The 23,830-nt window shown below is 49.9% G+C and overlaps 1 protein-coding gene across 1 annotated transcript in view; it reads right to left on the bottom strand.

Moving 5' to 3' along the window:
* Positions 1–23,759, bottom strand: part of WSCD2 (WSC domain containing 2) — a 107,155-nt gene extending 83,396 nt beyond the window's left edge. The window contains exon 1 of the mRNA XM_025198700.1: positions 23,611–23,759. The gene's annotated coding sequence lies outside the window, so the exon portion shown is untranslated. The remainder of the gene's footprint in view (positions 1–23,610) is intronic.
* Between the last annotated feature and the right edge of the window lie 71 nt (positions 23,760–23,830).

Here is a 23,830-nt window from a genome sequence, read left to right on the forward strand (position 1 = left end):
TACCCCCTCGTCCAAGTCACTGATGAAGATGTTGAACAGTGCGGGCCCGAGGACCGAGCGCTGGGGGATCCCACTGCCCACACCCCTCCAGGTCGAATAAGACCCATCCACCACCACTCTCTGGGTGTGGCCCTCCAGCCAATTTGCCACCCATCTGACTGTGTAGGCATTGACACCACTGTCAAAACCTAGTCTCCTAGTTTTTTAATGAGAATGGGGTGAGAGACAGGGTCGAAGGCCTTCCTAAAGTCCAGAAAGACTATGTCCACCGCAACACCTGTGTCTGAGGATTTTGTGACCTGGTCATAGAAGGCCACCAGGTTGGTCTGACAGGACCTGCCCCTAATGAACCTGTGTTGGTTGCCCCTGAGCATAATCTCCCCTGCTGGTCCCTCACAGATGTGCTCCTTGATAATTTTCTCAAAGCGCTTCCCCAGGACCGAGGTAAGACTAACAGGCCTGTAGTTACCTGGGTTCTCCTTCCTCCCTTTTTAGAAAATGAGGATCACATTGGCCTTTTTCCAGTCCTCTGGCACCTGGCCAGAGCACCACGAGTGCTTGTGAAGGGTCCTGCAATGACCTCTGCTAATTCCCTCAGCACCCTGGGGTGGAGATCGTCAGGACCTGCTGATTTAAATACGTCCAGTCCCTCCAGAAGTTCCCTGACTAGGTCCTCACTGACCCTAGGCCTGGGTGCGCCTCCCCTGGGGCCTATGGGGTCCCAGTGAGGGGGATGTCCTGGTCCCTGCTCAGAAAGATGGAGGCAAAGAAATTGTTAAATAGGTTAGCTTTGCTGTCTGGTGCGACGACCAGCTTTCCTAGCGTGTCCTGCAGAGGCCCCATGTTACCCGGTACCTTCTTTTTACCCCCTATGTATTTAAAAAAGGACTTCTTGTTGTCCTTGATCCAGGTTGCTAGTCCCAGTCCCATTTCCGCCTTTTGGTGACACACGTTTGAAAGGAGGCTTCCTTTTGTTTCTACAAATGAAAGTGCGCTTTTGCGCTCTTTGCACCAACCGTCGTCGGATCGTGCTAAGCCACGCTCAGCTGAACCCGAAGCCTGGGTGTCTTCAAGCCTGTGTGTACACAGGCAACTTCACAGCGTGCATTTTTGAGCTGGTCTGAACACCGACACAACCTCTAAACCCACATGAGCCTCTTTCTGCTGATTCTCCTCTAGTGTCTCAGCAAGCTCCATCCTTGGAGGTTTTGAGGACCCAGGTAGACAAAGCCCTGGCCGGGATGATGTAGTTGGGGTTGGTCCTGTTTGGAGCAAGGGGGTGTACTAGATGTGACCTCCCAAGGTCCCTTCCAACCCCAACTTTCTACGATTCAATCCAGTATCTCCTAAGGTATCACACACGCACATGCATATGGCCTTAGGAACATATTCTGCATCCTTTTTGCTCCCTCATCTCCACCAAACAGTAAGGTCCCCACGGACAACTATTGCAACAAAGTTCTCCTCTGGAGGAGGAATTTCTGCAGTTCCCACGTAACCCAGGTCTCTGAATAGCCAGTCCCTATACTAAGCTTCTTGCTCTCTTTCCTCAAAAAGGACCAGGGTTGCCTCAGGGAGCACGATGAATAAATAATAAGAAAAAGGTGAATCAGCTGCACTGAAAAGCTTTGCAAACCACTTCTCTCAGACTCAGTGGAGCCTGTGCACTAAATTCACTCCCCCCTTTCAGAAAGTACAAGCCTGGGTATCTAACTAAGCATTAGGTCTAGGCTGAGGAAACCCTCAAATACCATCACTCGCCTCCAAACCCCAGATTCATTCCCCTGAATGAATCCCTGTCTTCACCCCTTGCAGTGAACACATTCCCCCATCCTGCTCCTTTCTTTCTTTCAAACAGAACCAGAAGATAAAATGCACGGGACTCAATTTAAATAGCAATGCAGCTAGGAGAGAAAGTGAGCAAAGCCCAGACATTAAAAATTAAGGTTTCCATTCTGTCCTTCGCTCAAGCACAGCCATGCAAGTTAAGGAACATTTGATGCTTGTTCCCTCAAGCTTTGACTACACAGGCATTGCGAATGCCATGGGCGCCGAGCAGAACGGCCCATGCAGTCAGCTGCTTTTAAATGTAAGTTGAAGTTGTATTTATTCAGCTGTGCGGGGACTTAATTTTGCTGCTGGATTTGTTTATGTAGCTTCTTCTGTTGGAAGCAGTCGGGGGTGAACGGACGGGGGGGAAAGGCATGTGGAGGGTTGTGTATATTTTCAGCGATTGATTTACTGAATATCATTATCAGACAGTGGGATGTTGTGCTACCCAGGCATTCAGAGCCGTGCTTCCTGGACCCAACTGAGCTCTCACTTAGGGATGGATCCGGCATTCACTCCGGGTCAAATTAGACCAGTGTGCTGAGCAGACATAAATCTAGTTTTCCCAAGGTCACTGCCTGCTGTAAGTGTTATTGCAGCACCTTCTGCTCAGCAGCAAGGAAGTGAGTAGTAGCCTCTTTACCTTAAACAAGCTACCCCAGGATGAAACGGGCTAGACCTGTGGACACGTAATACATACACTAGTGGGGAAAGTTATTACAGTTCTCTTCAGGGATAATCATACCCCAGAATCGGCTGATTTGCTCCACATCAGGGTGAAGTTGCACGTTACGCTTAGACCGTACTAAATCGGTGCAATGTTAAGTGGCATCAAGATTGCAACACGCCGTGAGCAGTGTCATGCCAAGAGTTAATACCGTTTTGTGCCTGCACGGCTCTGATTTGCCACTAGAGGGCTGGTGAGCAGGGGAGTGACTAGGAGCCAGGATGCCTGGGCTCTATCCCTGCTCTGATTGGTGGGGGAGGCTGGGAGTGGTGCATCCTGGGGTGCTGGAGGATTGCAAATTGCTCGTTTTATCTTCATGGAGCAGACTGAAGTTATCCTAACATGAGCTGGGCAGCGCAGCCCAAAGTTAACCCTCCCCTGAAGTGGCATAACCTTGAGATACTCAAAGGGCATTCGGCATAAGCTAATGAGCTTTAATGTACAGATGCACATGTGTTAAGTGCCCTTAGTACAGTCTAAGTGTAGCATGTAACATTGCCCTAAGACTGTTTATCATTTGTCGGGTCCACCTTCTACTCCAGAGTAAACTGTCTTTACTCACTAGGAAAGTCTCATGTGTCCACACTTTGTCTAAATCAGGGGCAGGCAATTATTTTGGATGGAGGGCCGCTTACTGAGTTTTGGCAAGCCATCGAGGGCCTCATGACAGGCAGCCAGGGCCAGATAAATATTAATTTTCTTAATTTTTTAGGGGCCCCATGGGCTGGATAGACTGGACTGGCGGGCCGCATCCGGCCTGTGGGCCGCATTTTGCCCACCCCTGGTCTAAATGATCTGCAACCACACATTTGGATGGCAAGGCAGGTGCACCCTTAACTGTGGACCCGTTGTGTAAGACTCTGGACTTAAATGCCATGCTTCTCAGTTTATACCAGGAAAATCATGCTCCAAGATTGTTTCTCTGCCTGAAGAGGATGTTTTGCTTTATTCTTCACACAACAAACTCCCTCTCTTCTAAGATTTCATCTCTGCAGGCTCTCGCCCCCAGCTGGGTTTACATAAAAACACATTTAAAAACGGTTTTGTTTTTCCATTTGGTTCCACATAGTTTCTATTAAACTTTGGCTGAATCAGTTATAGGAAAAACAATTTCTGGGGGATAAATAAACTCTTATTTCAAAGAGATGAGACTTGCAAGGACTGGGTTTACTACCAGTAAGATTTTTTTCATCTGATCATCCCCTTTCTGATGGTCCTATCACCATCTATCTGTGCGTATTAACCTTGCAGCTTCAAAATTTAAAACTGCAAGTATGGAGCACACTGAGCACCAATACGAGGCTCACGGTCTATTTAAAGGGCTTCGGCTCTGTTTGGATCTGCTACAGCCCTTTAGGCCAATCTGGAAAAGAGCAGGCTTAGTGGCTTAGAGTGAAATTCCTCATGCCATAGACACACAAAGAGGTTGTCAAAGGAGGACTGAAGGAGATTTAAATGGATTTGTTTGACAGCGGCACTAAAAAGAGTTGCTTGCTAGGCAGAGGCCAACCATGAGCTGTATGGACAATTTAAGAACGTAGTGTTTAATTGGGACTCTGTTTTTTTAATCTTAAATTCTTTAGAAGCAGCTGAAATATCCAGGTTTCTCATAGCTTCACAGAGCATTTGTTCCCAAACTTTACTTACAAAGCAACAACACAGGAAAACAAACCCAGAGCTCAATCTACACCTGATCTCCACTGCAACGTTTTGCTGGCATAGCTGTGTTGTACAGAGGATGTGAGAAAAGGCTGCGCTCCATCCCCGATGTCAGTAAGCCAGCAAAACTAGTCCGGAGTCTGTGGGCGCTTGTGCACAGTGCCAACAGGAGACAGCTTCTGCCACTTCAGCTTCTCTCTTTCCCCCCCAAAAACTGTAGTGGCCAGGAATTACGTAGGATCATAAGATCATAGGAAAGTAGTAGGAGAAGGTAATATCCCTTTAAATAGTCTGTGAACCTTCTCGTGGTGCTCACTGCATCCTGTATTTAAAAACCAGCGGGGACAGTGCTGTTTATATGCAAGCAGACCTTGCGCATAGTGTCTATTCAGCGATGGTGGTGAACTGGACGCCCTCGTGTGCTGATGTGGCTCCTTCGTGCTGTTATTGTTCCAAAAGATTCAAGCAAGACACATTTATACCCCGTGCGCCAGCCAATCAGATACCACCTGCTTGTTCCTAAAAGAACAAGCTCATGGAACGATATTGTCGGCTCTTATGAATAAACCGCTTTCTCGTTAGGTGGCATTGCAGGTTTCTCTTGTGTTTCTTTCCCATCAGTGAGTAATGGTCACAATTCAACTCTCTGGATGGCTGGCCAAGAATCCAATTGGTGTAATTTTAAATTCAATATAGTACGTTGGCTCCAAGTGCTGGGAACTCCCACGGCTCCCTTTCGCAATGCCCAGTGCACTCCTACCTAACAAGAGAAGCACAAAATCCCTTTCCATTACCTGGGGGCAGAAGGAGGCCAAAGCTGCTACCGATGCTGTTGATAGGTAAACAGCCCTTAAAAGAGTCTTTTTAGTCAAGTGCAACCATATTTCACGCTGCCTGGTTCTCAGTCTTTCTTTTAGAGAGAGCACTTTTTGCAAAGCCCTCCCAATGCAAAGAGCAGCACACGACAGACTCCAAGCCCAACAAAGACGCCAAGTAGTGATGGACCCGTCACAGCCATACTTTCCAGACAGCCAAGGCATGACCCATTACCACCAAGTTGGACCCTAAAAAGCAAATATATTTATTTGGGGGACAGAGTGTTATCTTTCATCCATTCGGCAGGAAAAATACAATAACCAACGGCAAAGCTAGTAGTGACTAAGCAGGGAAAGGCCCAACATCTTTTTTCTAGAATCAGAGAATCCCAAACTGAGGCTCAAGCATAAGTCTTGTTGCATTTGTAATCCTCCCTTCTTCTATTTTAAAGAGGGGCGGGACAGGATTGAGATTTAAAACAAAACCCATCTGGTTCATCTTCTAAATGGATGCCATGTGATGAGTTACTACTGCTAAGTGAGAGCTGGCATTTGCTGGCCACAGTGAGAAGCTCAAAGTCTAGATTTACCGTAAATCTAAGTCTGGACATGGGTGAGGTTGTCCAAAGTGACGTAAGGAGCATTGGGCTGCCTCTGGGAGACACATTAGAGAGTCTGAAATTCCAGCGGGCGGGTACTCACCACTTTGACCTCAAGTCGGGCACTGAAATGGGATACACCCAAAATCACTAGTTACTGTTAAAAACATTTAAGCTATCTCAGCCACCTCCTCAGCTGGTATAACTGGTGCAAAGGCACTGACTTCCATGGAGCGGTAGGAATTTGTACCAGCTGGAGATTCAGCCCTCGATCCACGCATGGATGCTTGGACTGGAACATGTCTTTTGCGCCATAAATAACCCAGGAGGATGGATATCCAGGAGGAATCATCTTGGTGTGGGTGCGTAGCCTCTTTCAAAACATTTAACAAGTGATCTCTCTTAGTGCAGGGAGTAGGGGCTGGGTGGGAGTTAAAGAGGAGTGAGGGGAGACGTTTATAACAGGAAAGCCCATTGATCTCATACATCACCCCCGACAGACACCACAAACTCCTCACGTCCAGCCCAGGGACACCGCCGAGTGAAATGCTCCCCTGGAAATTGTAGACGCTGTTCCAACAAAACTCACTTCATCCAAATTTGAAAAAAAAAATGCTTTGTTTTGCTTGGCTCCGGTCGCACAGGCTGTTGGCACCACTTGCTGCCTGACGAGGAACTATCTGTACGACGCCGTGGCCACTGCTGGTTTGCATGCAGTTGATGCTGGCGCAGCAGGGCTGGGTTCACCCCAAAGTTCACCACTCCTCACGGTCTCTGGTTTCAAATCTCTGCTTGCATCCCCTAAATGGGGTCTACATTTTCCTGCACCATCCCTCTCTCTCTCACTCGTCACTAGAGGTGGGTCTTGCTCTCTCTCGTCACTGGAGGTGGGCCACAACCCTAGGTTTCAGGTCTAGACCTGGACCAAAACTGTCTTAATATTTAGATCTGATGAGATGATTTATTTCAGTATCAAGAGGGATCAGGTATGGATCCTGCATAGTGATCCTGTCACTCTGTAGTCCACCTGAAATGGTATAAACCACCCCCAATGGCTCAGCATCAAGCCTGTCGGCTGCTGTTCGTTTGCCCGTTCTAGCTCCCTAGCAAGCCATGCTTCATGAAAAATGTGGCCAATTTTCATGCACAAATGGAACTGCCAGCAAGCACTGTGCAGATATCAAAGTTCATCCCTTGCTGAATAACCCTGAGTTTTTCCGTCTCCCCGCTTCCTCCCCCCGGCGATACAAATGAGCATGGCTTTCAGAGGGAGAGGATGTGAATCTCTTTAATAAGCATGACCTCTTATTTTGACTTGTTCCTAAATGAATAGAGCTGCTTGAAATACTTTCAACAGAACTTTTTTTTTTTCTTCCCTGTCGAAAATGTGGGTTTTTGTCAAAAGAAATAATCAATGTGTTTTCACACAACATTTCAGTTGCAATTAAAACCGTCATCAGAGAGGTTTCTGGAGTCTCTTGTGGCTTTTTGCAAGAACACGTTGAAAGGTCTTGTCTTTGTTTCACCTCAGAACAAAAGCAAATTTTACAACTTTGGTGGGTTATTTTTTCTGAAAGAGAATAGATTTCCAGCCAGCCTCAGATAGGAACATAATTTCCTAGACTGAAATATTATGGCAGCTTCAAGAGAGTGTAAGGCTCTACCCTCAAGTGTATCGCTCAAGTGCTTTATTTGAGAAGTAATTACTGCCGTTCAAATGGGTATTTCTATCTCTGGATCTCACCAGTTGCGTAGCCACTCTTCCAGAAGAGGTGCTAGGGCATCTGAGCGCGAGGGAAGAGGGAGGGGGTTGATTCCTTAGAAATTTAGGCTGAGGATTTCAGCTGCATTCAGTTCGGGGCCCTCTTTTCCTGATTGTCCCAGAGAGAAGAGCTCTCCTTCTGGAACCAGATACCCCCAGGAGCTCAGCAGGATCTTCTGAGACCTCGTGTCTCCATCCTGCTAAAGAGCTGGATCAAACTCTCCAGCATGAACTGCCCCACACCCAGGGAGCTCTGAATCAAGGCTGGGCACTGGCACGTGCCCCTGTCGCTGATGGAAATACCTGCAAGAGGGGAAGGGGACTGCAGAGGTATGCGGTCCCCATTAGGCTCCTGCCTGAAGTTGTGATCCCAAAGCCCCCTGACCTCCATGGATCAAACCCGAGGAGCCAGATGCTGCTGGCACACACGTGCACCAGGTCTCCAGCACCTCCAAGCCTGTGAGAGAGACGGCACGATGTAGTGGCTGGGGAAACATGGCAGCAGAAGGCATGTGATCTGCATTCCCTACGGATAGCAGATTGTATCTCACCAGGTCCCTCTCAGGAGCTGCTATTACAGACAGCGCAAGTGTTTCAGGGTTAGGCGCTCGGAGGGATGGGTAGGAGCATAAAATCACTAGATATGCCACTTAACAGGGGATGTTCCTGGGAAAGAAAGGTTTCATGGCAACCTGGGGGTTGCACCGTTTCTGGTGCTTCTCTGAGCACTAGGAAAGAGCCGGGAACAGAATATTACCATTCAGCCATTCGGATGAAAACCAGTCCCACCCCACTATGTCCTGGGCTCCCGAGACCCCGGGTAGCACTCAAGCCCCCTCTCTGGTCCAAGCACAAAAAGATTTGCAATGGGGAAGACCCTTTTATTTGGGATTTTTTTGCCTGCTTGGTTAAACCTGAAGTCAGATTTGCCCATCCGCTGGATGACTTCTGCGGGGTTTCCAAATGTGCTTTCAGTTTTGGTACATCTCCTTCCTCGCTGCAAGTCAACAGAAGGTTTTAGGTGTAAATTAGGGAGCTGACGCCACTGCCAGCAGGGGAGGAAGGGAATTGTGAATAGTCTTTATCAGATTTCTGGTGGACCTGTGGGCTCGAGTCGAAGGGCCTTGCTGTCCTGGCTCTCCACATGTGGTCGGGAGCAGCTGTAGCTTCCTGTGAGACCCGTAGGAAAGCAAGACACCCTTAACCACTAGGAAATGGGGCTTGGTTCTTCCAGGTGAACATCCTGTGCAATCCTGCACAAAGCTGGCAAGACAGTCCTTTAACCACAGTCTATCAAGAGCTCCCAGAATAAAGGGTGCTGTATGGAGGCAGGGGGTGGTGTCAGTTCATCTGCAAAGTACTTGTTCCTCTATTCCTCCTGCTTTTAGGAAGCCCAGAAATAACCTCCGGACACATGAGCCAAACCCTCAGCTGCTGTAAATCGAGATCTCCCCGTTGATGCAAGAGGTGCTGCGTCAAGATGCACCAGCTGGGGATTCGGCCTCTGAGCTCTGCATCGAGCAACCTGCAATGATCTTCCACTGCCCATCCATATTGATTAGCTCCATAGATGGATACCTCCCTGAAACATGCCTACTCTGCTGTACATAACAGCCCGTGTCAGCATAAGTCATCTGACAGCTGCCCGGACAATGTTTTAGTGCACAGTTGAAATCACATCAACATGATCTGTAGCGAATTGCAGGAGAGTTATTTTATTTAACAGAGCTGATGTCTTAAGTTTTAAATTTAACTGACATTTGCAGTTCGGCTACACGGGATTAAAAATTCAAGAAAGCGCTCGCAATTCCTGATCCCAGGGTCTCTTGGTGCCCGCCTGAATCATGGTATTTGGGTCCTGGAAGAATGGGCTATTCATTTCTTTGGAACATTTCAAATAAAAACCACAGCGCCAGCGATGTTGCCAAAATAATAAGCCTGACAATGCTGCAGTGATAAGGAGATGCTGCTCAACAGCGGAGATGGCCTGAGTGTTCCCCATAAGCCTCTGAAAGCAGCCACCCAAATGAGAGGATTTCCTGTTTGCGAGGCAGAGAAAGCACATTTTATTGCCACTGCCAAGGAAAAGCCTGTACGTCTGGCGACACAGAACACAGCGCCAAGATACTGAATTCTTCAATTTGTTGTAATGCTGGGAGGGGTTTTTTGGTTAGGAAAAAAAAAGCTCTGAAAACCAATTGGGACTAGAATTAGGTCTGTGAGGGCGTGGGGTACTGAAGTAGCACAAAAGCATTTTGCAGAAAGGATCTCAGCTGGTGAGAAATTCAGAAGAGTCTAAATAAGGCTTATTCCTGGCACGCGGGGCTTGGAAGCAGCACGACTGAACAGCTAGCATTTGCACTGCAGTAATGCAGGCTAGGAACCAGGACCTTACGGTGCTGGGTGCTGTATACACCCAGAACAAAAGATGGTCCCTGGGGCAAAGAGCCAGAGACTCAATAACATCACTGCTTTTTCCTGCCCAAGAGCCCCAGATGCATAAGCCGCTGCCTCTCCTCTGGCTGCTACAATCCCCAAGATCTGTCTGGAGTGTTGTCTCACATGAGAGCGGGGCAGCCAAGGCACAGACCTTGTGTGCTAACACTGCTGCTATCTTCCAAGGCGTCCCCTCCCTGCTGAAGGCCACTGAAAACGGTGAGACCCTTGTAAATGAGCACCTGCCAATCAGCGGGAAAGAAGGATTTTCTCCCTTGCTCTGCAGCTCATGGGGCACATCTACACGTTCATTAATGCGCTTTAGGTAATGCGCATTAAATCTAGTACCGCCGGGCATTCGTACACATGCACACACCACAGCAGCAGGTGCTTTGAAAAGCGCCCGGCACTGCGACACTTGCAATTGTATAAGTGGCGAAATGTGTGTCAGCGCTGAGAAAATGGCAGCAGTGTGCTTTTGAACTAAAACACCTTGGAAGTGCTTCTGCCGCCATTTTCTGCGCGCTGATGCACACTTATGCAACTGCACGCGGCACAGCGCAGTTCGCCTCCGCTCACGTGCGGGTAGCAGGCTCAATGAATCTGGTCTGCTCCAAAGCAGCAGATCTCCAGCGTGTCACGGGGAAAAAAGCTATGTGTATAAATACCCCATGGTACCAGAAAAATGTGCATCAGCCTATTTTAATGTGCATTAGAGAGAGAGAGAGCAGTTTTTTTTCTGATGCTTTAATGCACATTAAAATAGGCTAATGCGCATTAAAGCGTATGTGTAGACGCACCCATGATCTCCCACATACAATCTTTGCACTCTTGATTATTTCTGGCCTATGATATGGATGGGGAAAACATGCTCGTATTTACATACATGCAGGTCAAACATGGCTTTTCAAAAGGAAATGGGCTGTCTGATCCATACAAGAATTCTCCGCGGGCTAACTAAGGGGGAGTTGGCGTGTGCATCCTGTGGTGGGTGTTTTCATTTGCCCTCTTACATTGGCAGAATAATTGCTATGATGGAAAGAATGCAATGGGATTTGCACGTTGGCTCTTATTACCTCCCCATACCCGCAGCGGTAACCCAACACTGCATCGGCACCTCCAGTTTGGTAGTCAGCAAAGAAGCAAAGTGCAGCGTCTGATCCGTACAAACAAGCAAAGCACCTGATCCGGGGAGCGCGGCGGCTGTCAGGAGGTGACCCGTTTGCTTTGAACTTCATTGGGCTAGCCTCTCTGCAGCGTCAGCTTAATCCCCATTCCTGCAGAACTCCCTGCTTGAGTCTACAATCGCTTTAAGCTAAATGTAATGCTTCCTTCAAAGGAAGGACTGCCCTGAATGAGCCATCAAGCAAATCCAAGTGGTGCCACCGGGGTAATTTATGAGTGGGTTGCTTGAAAGGTTCAAGGTTTGTTTGGGAGAGAGACTCCAGGGCTCAGACACTTATTTTTCCTGCTCTTGTGTAGGCTGGAAACATGGGGTTTTAGCTCTGCCATCAGCTGTAGCACTGAAATGCCATATGCACATGTGACATGCCACAAGCCGCCGTCTGATGAAACAGGTTCATTTTAATCTGGCCAGCGCTATCGGCTTTGGGCAGCAATCCAGGGCCCCTTCTTGAACACCATGCTAGAAATGACTTCCATGTGCTAAGGACTGGGGACCTCCAGCTGTTCCTCATTTGCTCATGCGAGAAGCAGCAACAGAGGTTTTGCTGGCCGTGACCAGGAGTGTCAGTCAGAACAAGGACATAAATCTGTTTCCAGGTAACTTTCTTGGGTGAGCAAGACTGAATTTGGCATGCAGCTGCCTGGCTTCCTGAGTTGGGCCAGCTCTATAGGTTTAAGGCATTCCAGTAAGCCCCCTAGTCCAGCTGAAAGGATCATAACTGCCTTGCAGACCTCCTGGGGTTCGGGACTAGTGAGGGGGTCTTAAACAGTGTTGAACAAGAGGCGTGTACACACTGCTGTGTACCCACGTAAGCACACCCTTCATTGATCACAGTTGGCAAGACTCGACTGGCTCCTTTGCCTGTATTCTCAGTTGCCTCCCAATAGTTTTGTCCTCCACGCAAGTCACTCGGATGCAATCTGGGCTATTTCTTTGGTGCTGGGACATCACCGGCAATTATACCAAAGCCTTTTCCATTCTGTCCTGTGACAAATGTGCCTTGCCCGCGCCAAAGTGGCTCATAAAGGCAAATGTTTGAAGCTATGAATCATTTAAAAAGTTGAGGCCACCATGCTAACAGCACTGTAAGAAAATAGCCGCATATTGCAGAGTTTTGTGTGCAGAAACAGGAGACAACGTATTTCAATTGATGATTTCAAACAGGGTGACACTAAAGTCATTGTAATACCAAAAACCAGGATGCATTTTTTTTGTATTTATGCCAGGGTAACAGGTAACTCGGTAGACAGCTCATTGTGAAATAGCAATATATTACTGTATTATTATTTTAATTACCCAGTAACAACCACAAGCTTGTGTGTTATCTGACTCTTTCCATTAGTGTTATCTTATCTTGCAGTACTTTAGTTTCCTTTAACAGGGGCTGAAAGTGTTTCTGGAACGAGCAAAGACGGCCTATCATTTTATAAGATGGGCTAATTGCCTGAAACACACAATCTTCCATTGTGCGGCAACGAGCGATGCGGGAGATCAATGTTTGTTTGCGGGGATGTCAGTGAGTAACCAGGACACTAATATAATATTAGCATGACACAATGTGATTTGCAAATATGACGAGTCCCATTGTATGAGCTGAAAAGAGCCTTCCCGCTCTCCCCGGCAAGCAGCAGCACGGATTGTCACAATAGCAGAAGGTGTCCAAATTCTCACCTACCCCAGAAACATGCTTGTGCCATCTGACGTGCCATGGGCTTGCTGGCTCTTGTCCACACACACTCTCTGTCTAGCCGCCTTCACTTCCCACACCCGCCTGTTTCCAGAATTGAGGGGTGCAAAGTGGATCCGCGGTTTATCTGCCGTCTCTGGGTGACGGCATCTTCTTTCCCGCTGCGGGGTGGGGGCTGCATTAGCCTGGGCAGCGCGAACCAGGAGACAATGGGAATCAGATGAAAATGATCTCGCCGTCTGCATTTTTAAAGGATCCATCATCGCGCTAGCTGCTCCATGGCCCTGTTCTGATTTGAATGCATGCAGCTGGATTTAAATTGGCTGAGATTTCCTCAGTTAAAGAACAAAGATAAAAATAGTGTTTCCCGGTGGAGTGGCCCCCGTGTTCATTCCACTTCTTTTTGGAAATGGTTTCTCTTAGACAAATTAAAAACTCCCCGAGTGAAATCCTGGTCTCATTCAAATGAATGGGAGCATTGCTACCAACTTGAGTAGGGTCAAAATCGCACCCTATACATGCTCTTAAATGCTAAAATAGCCTGTGGGACCTTCCTCTCTGATGTGGAATAGGCTCCTTTTGCTGCTTAAGCCCTCCGCAAAGGTTACTGAACTTCATTTAAGCTACACTGTATATCTGTAAATCAGCTTCACATTATGAGTTTTATGGTGTACTATTGTCCATATATTTTATGCCTGGTCTGCAAAAAAAAAATTCCAGTTCTATTTCCAAAAGGATTTAGCCAGAGGAGATGAGCCCTGGAAGGAGCAGGTGTTTTCCAGCTGGGGTGGTGCTTCGTTGAGATTTGGCATGGAGCTCACCGTGCTGGGTCTGAGCCACCGTGCTACTTGCACTGTACTTGGGTAGGGACTGAGAAGCATAATCATGGGAGTAACTACAGATGCAAATGTACAGGTGCCCCATGGTAATGAAGGAGGGTGGATTTAAAACAATAATACAACTGGGCCTAGATCAGATTCTTCCCACTTCTCCCAAACAGCAGGCTCCTCTACCCGCCGTTAGCAGCTCTGCTGTCCTGACAAGCAGCAGACAGGCTCTCAGCCTTTCTTCTCAGCCAAATGTTTGAACTCAGGAAAGCCACAGAGCCTATCCAGAGACTTGCTTTGCCTCTTCGCCCATGAACGATGAAGTTCTCAACTGATCCCCACCCCGGCAGGGCCTATGGCATGGCGCAGCAACGCTAATGGAGGCCTGCCCTAGACAGCATCCCGACCCCTGCAGAGACCAGCTATACCCTCGGCTCACTTTTGAAGGGAGGATGCATCAGGAGTCAGGACTGAGCAGGGCTCAGGGTTAAACAGGCCACTTGCTCAGCAAGGCACCTGCAGGGCACATCTACACGTGGGCTTTAATGCATTATTTAAATTATTATTAACGCGTTATTTTAATGCATGCCTTATTTTAGCCTCTTTTAATGCGCATTAAAGCGTCACCCAAAAATGTGCTTTCTAGCTAATGCGCATTAAAATAGGCCCATGTGCATTTTTCTAGTACCTCGCAATGGAGGTACTAGGTTTATTGCACATTACCTGAAGTGCATTAATTGAACGTGTAGATGCGCCCCCAACGCCACACCGGTCACCATTTGCGTAGCTGGTTGTGATGGCCCGAAAGCAAGAGGGATAAGGACCAGCCTGTCTCCAGACTATCAGAGCCAGGCGAACAGAAAAGGCCACGGCAGGATGCGTCTAAGGCCCACAGCTGAGACATGAGACAGCTGGGGCTGCAGCTTCCTACTGAGCATAGGAGAACCAGAGCTCAGCCATGAGACAGGCTGCACACGCTGCCTGCATGTGTCTGGATGCAGAAGGGTAGGCCCCAGGGCCCCATCTGGCTCATGGCAGGGAGACACAGCTCTTCTGTCCTCAAAGCAGGTCAAACCCTGCGTAACTGCTCTGCCAGCGCTGACGTTTGCTAAGCGGGTGCGAGAGTGGCCAGCTGCGTGCTCCCATCTCCCATCCAGGCCAGGTCCTCTCTGCCTCGTGGTGTCAGCCCTTGGAAGGAGACTCCACCCTGGGATAACACAGGAGCGTACCCGAAAGTGCCAGCGTATATGCCACGGCCAAAGACTTCCCAGGTCTCCGCATCCTCGGAGAATGATCTCACATTGAAAGCACCAGGCAGAGGAAACCAGTGCCTTTCCACTTCGTCTCTCTATTTTCCTTTGCCCTTTGCCATTGTCAGGCTAGTGGCTTTTATCGCATGAGTGCCAGGAGCTGGTTCTCGCTGGATGCCTGACAGTTGCAGTTTTCGGGCTTATCGCCAGCACACAGAAGGTAGGATGGGAAGGGATCGTGCAATCCCATTAACGAACTGGTCTGGCTCAGGCGAGTTCACTGCCAAGCTGGCTCTGTCTGGAGATGAGCTACAAGAGCAGAAGGAGCTGACAGCGCCGCTCCAGGATCAAATATCTCCCCACCTCACGGCCCAGACGGATCCTCCTGCTAGACACGTCGGAGCAGTTGAAAGACAGTAATGAAATTACAGTGACTGTGATGCAGAGACAGATCAGCAAGGCAGGCAGCTCGCTAGAAGGGAAGTGACATTATCATTACCGAAAACTCCCCGGGACATATTCCTTGCCCAGGAAGAGACAGCGGCTCTGCTAGGGTATACTTGACTATGCTCAGTTCCAATTTCAGATGACTGAGTAGCTACTAAAAGATACTTCTGTCCCTGTCAGTTCATCATGGCCAGGTTTCTAGAGGAAGAAACGATTGCTCTGTAGAGATCACGCTCTCCAGGAGCTGTGCCAAACAAGCCCAGCTGGGAGGCCAGGGTGGTGTATTTGATTGCTATAGGATGAAACCCAAGTGCAGCAAATCAGAGAGAGACCTTCAGCCCCGACTTCCCGTTCTCGTCATCGGCATGGCTGATTAAAGCTCAGCCTTCAGCTGCAAGCACGCTGGGCACCTCCAGCCATTCTGCATTTTGAGGGGATTGTCTCTTAGCACTTTCCATCAGGAGTCAGAACAGGCCCGCTGGGCAGACCGCACATTCAAGGCCAGTCGCTGATAAAGCAGGGAGTTTGAGTGCTTGGCAGCGGCACGAAACCAGCAAAACTTAGGTCCTTTCTCAGATTCTTCTCCTTGCTTCCCAACTTCAGATGACAGTGAATAAGCACAGTGGCATTGCAGGAGAGCATCGTGCAGTCTACAACCTATGATATCCTCACACGTGTGTAAGGCCTGCCATTTCAAAACACCCCAAAGCTCGTTCCCCCCCACCCGACACAATCGTCCTCTAATGAAATATGGCAGCTATTATAACCACACGCAGCAATTGAGACCAGGGAGGTAATGAAAACTCGTATTGGCGGCATGGACAATTTCAGACAGCAAAAAATCCAATACACAGTTTAGTCTGTGACCAAAATATTGAAGCGAACACTTCCTTGGGAAAGTGTTGTGAGCTCTCTAATGACCATAACCAGTCAGCTGGGCAGGATTCAGGTTTTCCATTTCACAGAGGCACGGAGAGTTTGAAATTATCTGTCGGGAAATGGAATGGAAACCAAGTGCTTTTCAGAGGAACGGTTCTCAAATGATATCCATTCGAGATCCACTCATTTGCAAACAAACAGATACAGTTTAAAATCTCACGCTGAATTATTCCCCTCCACTCAGAGACCTCAATAAGCTGCTGAGTGGTTAGTGCAGTGATTCTTGTGGCTATAGCCATGCCTGCAAACATCATGGACCCACTCTCCCGCTGCATTCGCTATTGAATGAATACGCTGTTCCGCGGCAGGGTGGACCTGGCTAGTCTCAGCTGAGCCTACTGATGACTTAGGATGCCAAGCCTAGATGAACAATGCTTTCCTACCTTGTGACCCATATGAGATATGGAATAATGCAATTCCAGCCTCCTCCAGCCAATGATTTACCCTTAAGGAAAGTATAAGCAGGGGAGAGCCAGATCCTCCTGCTCAAAGTTGCAAGAGTCCCGTTATTCTGAACTATGAATATGGAGAAAGTGCCCATGACCATGCCGGGGAGAGTCTCCCCTGGGTTTTTGATGAAGAAGTTTCCATCCATCTTCTATAGGCATCTCAGCCGCGAGGCTGTTATTGTTCTGAGCAGAAAGGATGGCTTTGAGCTGCCGCTATTTTCACTTTTACTGTTGAGAATCTCACAAGGGTGGGGGTGCTTTTTGATAGCAGGAGGGCGATCTGTGAGCAGCAGCTGGGCGCTCGGGGCTACATTCGTAGCTGCCTCCAGGATCCGCCGAGCACAGCTCAGAGCCGGGCCTCCGAGGAGCTGGTTCTTTGTGCCTTGGGGCTCCCTGAAAGCATGAGAGATGCCACTGAGAAGCCCAGGGGTAATGCTCACAGCCATTCAAATCCTGCAGTTGACTCTAGGCATTTGCCATGTCCTACTGGTTGCAGTGTTGAAGGGGCCCAGTTAAGCCCAGTGCCTAAATCATGGCCCAGCTGTTTGCTCCTCATTAAGACTTGTTACTTAATAAGGTGCCCTCAGCAGAAGGATGCTGGCTGCCCAGCACAGACAAGGGTGGAAGTGGCTTCTCCAATTAATGATGACTTCCACAATTAATGAAGCAACAAGCCTCAGTGAGCCGTGAGGTCTGTGTGATGGACACAGCAGCCGGCAGGACAGAGCTTAGAGGGCATTAGCTGTCCACACATTGGGCCATTTCTGCCTCGATGTGGCTTAGCCAGTGCCCAGAAGGGGCTGCCCACCTGCCGCAACCACTGGACTGCCAGGGTACAATCCTAGCACAGTAAGTCCTGATGGAGAATTTGCAGGGGTATCACCTTCCTACATGGTAGAGGGTAAGTCCCTTTCAGTGACCATCCAACTGCTCCTTTTTTGACTTTACATGAAGGTCAAACAAGTTTGGGCTGCAATTAATCCCCCAAAGTCTTTCAGTCTAAAGGAGACAAAACTAATCTCACCGATAAACCCACTCTTGCTGTCTTCAGTTCTCAGACAGTCTTTTTTCCCCAGACTTGGGTAATCTAGGATTACATAGAGCACTGAAAGCCAAAAAAAAAAAAACAACCCCAAACCATTTCAAGCAGCATCTATATTTTTCAGCATATTTAAAGTTGAATTAATCAAAAGGATGACTTCTTGTAGGATTGTTTTGAAGAGCATCTTGGATAGGACTCTGAAGTAAGAGTTACAACAATCTGACAAATTGCTGTAGGTTTAGGAACAATCACAGAGTGCATGAAGCCAGGGTCTAATAAATGCAGGGTAGTTTTGTTTTTGTTGTAAGCAGATGAAACAGGAGGCTTGATGATGAGTGGGTGGGAAGGAAAAAGCCATCCCTCGCAATGACATGCTGATAAGTGGTCTAATCTCTTTCTTCTTTTTTCTTTAATGAATGCACAGTTTAAAATGTATGAACTGAGGTACAATGTAAGGAAACAAAGTGCTGTGCATAAAAAATCATCATTAAGTTGACTGGAACAAAGCAGGGGCAGCCAGGGGCCTGCTGGTCACCATCATGCTTCACATCAAGGTTTGAATTTAGAGCTTTCTGCAAAAGCCCAGGGCCCTGCCCTATCGCAGACGGGATCCCTGTTTGCAGCCTGGGTCTTGGGAGTCTCGGGAGGGCTGTTTTGATCCCCTCTGTGGCAGACGGGCAGTGCACATGCAAGGTCCTCTCTAGATGAACACAGCTGGCTCTGGAGCATTTAAAATCCAGTGGAAGTTAAATCTCTTCTTTGACACCATTGCAAAAAATACCCATCAAAGCATTAATCCAGCTGGGCCCTCCTTAGCTCAGACTCCGATCCTGCCAACCTCCTGAGGCTAAGACCACAGCATCTGCAGCCCCCTCCCTCTGGAGCAACACGTGTGCTGCTACCTCCAGATGCCCAAAGCTCCCCAGCACCCCACACCGTCACCTCCTGCAGCACACAATCCTGCTTGATGTATGTCTGTGCAAGAGGCCAGACATCCCCTTCGGCGTCCACTGGTGCTCTGGGTGGGGGAAAGGGGAAGCAGACCTCGCTAACACAGCAATGCCTCATGACATTCCCGATTTCCAAGTCAAATTAATTCTGACTCACGATCTCCTGATAGAGAGATCAAATCTCAGGATTTTTTTCTTCTGGTGCATGTAGAGAGCACCAAGCTGGCAAGTCTGTGCAGGGGAAGGAGCAGGGGGGAGAGGGAAGGGGCGAGGGGGGGAGATTGAGGCCCCCATGGTGAGGGAGGGAGTGGGGCAGATGCTGGGGTGAACGGGGCCCCGGAGCCAGCGCAGGCATGGGGAGTACGTGCTCCTCGGATTTCTGCACGGGGCAGAGGCAAGCTGCCCGCTGCAGGCTGGGGCTCCACACCTTGCTGCCTTCGCCCCGGGAACTGCACGCGCACACTTCAAAAATAGCATCTCATGATTTACATTCCAAATCTCTGGGTTTTTAAGTGTCTCTCATGACTTTCATCAGGGTGGGGCCAGCAATGCTGCATCCACTGCCCATCATCCCAGTTTTGCCAGTATGTGCAACAAAGCCGTGTAGGCACGACAGGCACCCAGCTCCAAAGTGGGCATTATTGCACCTCCCAAGCAGCCTTCATTTGATACGTCCAGCTGGAATTGCAAGGGGCTTCTAGAGGAAGTGACCTGCTTCACCTGGGGACGGGGCACGCTTCCCCTGAAGCTCTTCAGATAAAGAGGTTCAAATTTGCAGCTGCAGGGTTTAGCTGAGCCTTGCCTCTGTGTCCAAGGCACTTTTGACCACAGCTGTAAATCCCTCGTGGATCCCTGGGAAATGCTAGCAGCGTGCGACACGGAGGGGTACCGAATAGCTAGCACTCGTTCCTTCCCCCGATCTGTTTATTGAAGCAAAGTAAGCTCGTTCCCGTACATCACTGGTCTGTCCTGGCGTTTCCCGGCACCTCGGGCTGTCTGTTCTCACTCACGCTTAGGAAAAGTCTGCCTCAGCTTTTAGCATGAGTTTATTTTAGCGGTGAGTTTATTCTGAAATGCCCGTGGACCTGGGATTGCTCGCAAAAGCCAGCTGATGGCATGGGAGGCGAGAGAGCAGCGAAGCAACGCCGTGCCTTAGAGGATCTTTGCGCCTAATGACGCTGCAGCCCATCCCGAAATTAAGTCACTGAAGAGACGCCACTTGAGAGCTTTCCCCAATTACAGCCATGCGCATTAGCAGGAAGCCAGGCACTGCTCACAACAGTCATTCGCTTCCTCACGTGGATCTGTACAGAAATGCTGAGCTGCAAGGTTTGGCCGGGACTGGCTGGCTCTTGTTGACAATCCTGCCCACGCATGTTCCAAGCACCACCGAGACATCTGGCTGTCCATGTCAAGCACCATGACAGGGATATTCCCAAACCTGAGACCCTCAGTGATGTTCAGATTTGCACTCAGCTTCATGCCTCCATCTCTCCCATCGCCGAGCAGCCCACTGGCAAGCCTGGCGAAGCACCGGCGTCATCCCAGGGCAGTGATGTGGCTGGCATCACACCCAGACTCCAGCATAACTGGCAAGCAAGGTCAACCTGCTGCACTAATGCAAAGCAAGATGTAAATGCCCGCTGCTGGATCTGTAGCAAGGCAGCATAACACCTCTGCCACGATCACTTCAAGGCTTTGGGATCAGGCACGCCTAAGTCCCTCCCCCCCACACACGGGTAAACTCCACGGAGGTTTGGACGCAGATCGGGATCCCGCATGAGATGCTCAAGCCCATCTCCAGTTTTCAGCCCTGCCAGAACCATGCCGGGAGTGCAGACAAATGACATGGGGTTTATACATGCAGTGGCCAGGGCATGGGTTACAGCCTCCCTGCTTGGGGTTGCAGGACCACGGAGCAGGGGAACCACCGGTGCCATGGAGCATGCGTTGTGACAGCGTGGGGAGTCTCTATGCGGGGCCTGTGTGTCCTGTCTGATGTGGGGCACTCCCTCCCTCTGGGCATCTGGATCAGCCTCCACGGGGCTTCTCCATTCTCCTCTGACTTCCACCTTGGACTGAAATCCCAGGGGCCGGTGACACAGAGCCAACAGCAAGGGGTCACACTGGACCATCCTGGCCCTCTCTGCATGTAGAAGCCCCCTTGGACAAAGAAAGATCTGTGCCCCAGCACAGGCCGGCCAGTTCATCTGAACACTAAGTGGTAGATAATTAAGCAGGGATTCACCTGGGGATGACCCTCATCACCTGAGGAGGCTGATTAGAGTGTGGCCTAAGGAAAGGGATTGGAGGTTATAAAAGAAATCTCTCCTCTCGTTGCCCATCTGAGCCCGAGAGCAGACAGCCCTGTGTCAGGGGTGGGAAAGCTGGGTTGGAAAGCAGAGAGAAACTGGCTGGACGTGAATGTGAGGGAGATGCCATCCTCCGGCAGGCATTTTAGGGGACCGTGACCTGGGACACTGCAAACTGAAGCAAGGAAACAGGCAGATGCTTCTTGCTTTCTCTGACTCTGCCTGCATTTTTGGTTCTCGCTAAAGTGAGTTTCTGGCACCCTGGCAAAGCCTGTGTGTCTTGTTTGCTGCAACTGCTCCATGTCCCTGATAAGCTTGTGCACAAACCCAGAGTGCTATAAGGCTGGAGCTGTGGGAAGCAGTGTGCCTGAGATACCAGGGGACCTGGGGGGCTCAGCTCCAGTCCTGGGCACATTTCTGTGAGGGTGCAGCAGACAGGGAGTCCCTGTTAAGGGCAAGTAGCTGAAGCCAGAGGCTGGGCTGGCACCTGCTGGGGCTCAGGGTAGCTGAAACACAGGCCTGGCATGCAGGGACCCAAGAAGTACAGCCTGGTGCATGCCCAACTAAGGAGCCCTATTGCACCTGGGGCCTTGCATCCAGCTGCAAGCAGCCAAGGAAGGGCTGGGGGTCTGCTCCTCAGCTCCCTTGCACCAGCGTGCCATTCCCTTCTGCCTTATCAGCATGTGGCCCGCGTGGGTTGGTGGGGGAACAGGGGCCAGTAAGGAAGAAAGCTCTGGGTTCCTATGTGGCAGCTAGCACCTGATTCAGGCTGAGTGGATACCCTAATCATAGCCCCATAGGGTCGTTCTCCACAACAGGCAGCCCAACTTGCTCTGGGCCATCACATCTTGCAATCGTCCCCCGCTCCGGAGCTGCATCCCACTGAAAACATTGCCTGGATAAGGACCGAGCAAGAGCGGCACACTTCTCCTGGTGGGCTGGGAGTGGGGCTGCCCTGTGCCTCCTACCCCTGGCCAGCAGCAAAGCTGATGGGGTTTCCAGAAGCCCATCACACCCAAAGGAAGACATCCAGGCCAGCAACCACTGCTCTTGCTAAGGGGCCCTTTCATCTGTGCAGGGGACTTCCCCAGGGGGACGATGGTGCATTTGCAGGCAGCAAATGACAAGCTCTCATGTCTCATCTCGTCTTTCTTTGACACTCCCCAAGTGCCTATGGACATGGGGCACGGTCGCAGAGAAACCTCCTCCCAAAGCCTTGGCCAAAAACTTAGCAGAGAATTTCCTCTCCCAGCACAGCACGTGCCCCCTCCTGAGTACAAAATTGCATTTACAATAAATAACAACAGCCACTAATGAGAGCACAGGATGAAGTGTGACTGGTATTTAATGCCATCATCCCTCCCTCTGTAATTCAGCTGGCAAAGCTTTTGTTTTCTGTTTTTCCCCTAACGAACCCCACAAAGGACCTGGCTATTAAAAAGACTGCTTCAGCCAAACTCCACTGGAACTCAGCAGCCACGATGTATTGCATTTGCAACCTGAGCAGAGAGGCCCATTTGGACCCAGGTAGCACCTTCCTCGTGTTTTCTTAAAATAACCCAGCTAGTAAGCCAGCTGACAGAGTCCACATCTGTATGGGAGCCAGTGGTGCAATAAGGAGCAATCAATCGGTAGGGTGATGGGCGCTGCCGGAGCATTTCAGACACCCCCCCAGCTCCCAAGAGCTGGAGCTAGCTCTTTAAACAGCTCTGCTTGGTGCCCATTTTCACCTCCCTTTCTCCCCTCCAGTCCCTTCCCAGAAGTTTGCCCCATCCTGATACGTCAGCTGTAGGCATGCACGCTGAATTTGCAGTGAAACTATATTAAATCAAGCCTTTGTTGGAAGAAGCGCAGACTTACTTCTTTTTTTTTTTTCTAAATCATAGGCTCAAGGTAACCTTCACATTATTATTTAGCTGGCTTACTCCTTCTCATATCATCTCTCTCTCTCTCTCTCTCTCCCCCCCCTTAGAGATAGATATTAAAATATTCTAATAAGTTGTCAGCCCGGCTGCAAAATGAATCAGGAAAGTTCATTTGAAAGGATTACTCTCTTTTTCCAATTTTCCATGCTGCGACTGCCTTTGCACGAAGTCTAAGGAGAGAGACGGAAAGCTTTCCCCCCTCCTCCTCCTCCTCCTCCTCCAGATCTGGAAGCCCTTTCTGAATCGCAGCTGAGAAATCCTCCTCGCTGGTAAAATTATTACCACCTCCTTGCACAGGATCTTTAACCTCTTGTGAGTCGGGCAGCGCTGAAATGTCCTTTTACAACTTGGCAGAAAACACTCATATATTTTTAAAACCCCCCAATCCCCCCTTGCCTCTTCCCCTGGGCTCCGAGAAGCGGAGGGGTGCTGTCCCCAGCGCTGGGGCTGGGGCTGGGGCGGGATGCACCAGGGCTAGCCTGTCCCTTTTGCCGCACTCTCTTCTGGCTGCGCGAGGTGTCCAAAGCCTCTGGCTTCACGTTTGGGCAGAAAGCAGGGGCGAGTCGCCTTCCCCACTAGCCGTTACGGGCAGCCAGGAGCGAAACTTTGCGGGTTAACCCTTGGGGCCGGACTCATTCCTTCCCTCTCCCGTCTCCGCCCGTCCTCCCTGTGCAAAGACGCCGCTGTGCCTGCTTAAGCCAGTGAAAGCATGCTAATGCTCATGATGATCCGCAGCCAGGAGCAGAGAGCACGCGCCTCCCGGCTTACCTGCGGGCCGCGCCGTCGCTTCCCAACTCCCCCGAGGTGGGCTCCGCCTCCTGCCCGCTCGCCCCGCCGGTGCCTCCTCGCTCCTGCCCAGGCTTGCAGCGGCTGCACCGGCTCCGTGCAGAGTCTGCCTGGGCGAGCATCACGTCTCCTCCCCCTGCACGCCCCGGTCAGGAGGGCATCCTCCGCGCGGCCCGTCCGGGAGCGGTGCGGAGCCAGCGGG

This window comes from Alligator sinensis, unplaced genomic scaffold, assembly GCF_000455745.1.
Source record: "Alligator sinensis unplaced genomic scaffold, ASM45574v1 scaffold628_2, whole genome shotgun sequence".
Classification (NCBI taxonomy): domain Eukaryota; kingdom Metazoa; phylum Chordata; order Crocodylia; family Alligatoridae; genus Alligator; species Alligator sinensis.